The sequence below is a fragment of the Marmota flaviventris genome, chromosome 1, assembly GCF_047511675.1.
Source record: "Marmota flaviventris isolate mMarFla1 chromosome 1, mMarFla1.hap1, whole genome shotgun sequence".
NCBI classification, from domain to species: Eukaryota; Metazoa; Chordata; class Mammalia; order Rodentia; family Sciuridae; genus Marmota; species Marmota flaviventris.
The window spans coordinates 6393562-6395034 of NC_092498.1; positions in this window are offsets into that span (position 1 = coordinate 6393562).

Below are 1473 nucleotides of genomic sequence, written 5' to 3' on the forward strand. Positions count from 1 at the left end.
TTGAACCCAGGGGCCCTCTACCACCCCCTTTATTTATTTGTGTGTGGTCTGGAATTTAACTGAATTACACCCCCAGCCCTTCTTTTTTTCTCTATTTTTTAAATTTTGAGACAAGTTTTCACGTTGCTGAGGCTGGCCTGGAACTTGTGTTCCTCCTGCCTCAGCCTCCTGAGTTGCTGGGATTCCAAGCATGCACCACCACACCCTGCAACTGACTTGAATTGAGGATGGTGGTAGGAAGACCAGTGGGTGAATTTAGAGTAGAACCCAGTCGGGTTAGTTTGAGCTTGGGCTGACAAGTTCAGGGGTTATGGGGAGGGGCCCTGATGTAAGTAGGATGGAATATCTGTGGTACCAAGTGAGTGATGTTAGTAAGGTGAGGGACAGACTAGACGAAAACCCCACATAACCCATCTTGACTGGTGTCACAGAAAGATTTTGAGAATTTCCTAGCCCCCTGCAATGTGGGATTCCACTTTGCCACCTATAGAGGAGTTAGGTCTTGTTTTCATAGCTTTGCCTCCTGCTCAGCCATAAAGCTATGCCAAGTCCTGTAACAATGCCCCTCCCAAGAAGGAGACACAGAAAAACAGGTACTCCTGGGCTCACTTTGTGGGCAGATCCATGATTACCTCCACACTCCTCCAGTAAATAATCTAGGAACCACTGTGTTCCTTTCCATGTCATGGATACTGGTCCCTGTCTCAGGCCTTGGGCCTGACCCTGGGGGCCTGGCATCTGCTGGCTGAGTCAGCATCCTAGGCATGGGCTTCAGTAGGACACCTGGTGATTCAGGGCCTCAGGAATGGCGTTGGGCAAGCCACCAGACGAGCTGCCTGGGCCTCCTCTTCCTTACTGAGGTTACCACAAGAACCCCACTCAGGCAGCTCTTTCCTGGGTCCCCAAATTATCCTTCCAGCTGCCTTCTGAAGCCAATTTAGCCCTTAAATTGCTCAGGCCCTAGAAACTGGATCAGTACTTGAATCAGAGGGCATTAGGGTTCAAGAGGATAGGGAATAAACATAATGGTACTTCCAAGCTCCCCACACTACTTTTCAAATCCAAGATAGCTGCCGTTCCATCCCTTCCTTCACTTCCTTCCTCTTCTTGCTTTCCCCCCATCTGGCTGCAAACTCAGGCTGTCTCCCCTCTTCCTTTATTTAGCACCCTCAGGCAAATAAAACCATTTTCTTTTTTTTTTTCTTAAAGCATTTTCCTATTGATAACTGTAGGTGGGCGTAGAGGGAGGAGATATGATTTTAAGAAATGGAAGATTTGGCCTGGGGAGATAGCTTAGTGGTACAGCACTTGCCTAGCAGCACGTGTTAGTGCCTGGGTTTGATCCCCAGCACTGAGGGGAAAAAAGGAAGATTTGACATCTTGGCTTCAAAGTCCTACAATCATTTAATGAGATTCCACTTTATTGCTTTGTTGTTTTGGTGGCTCTCTTTTCTTTACCTCTAGCCCCTTCAA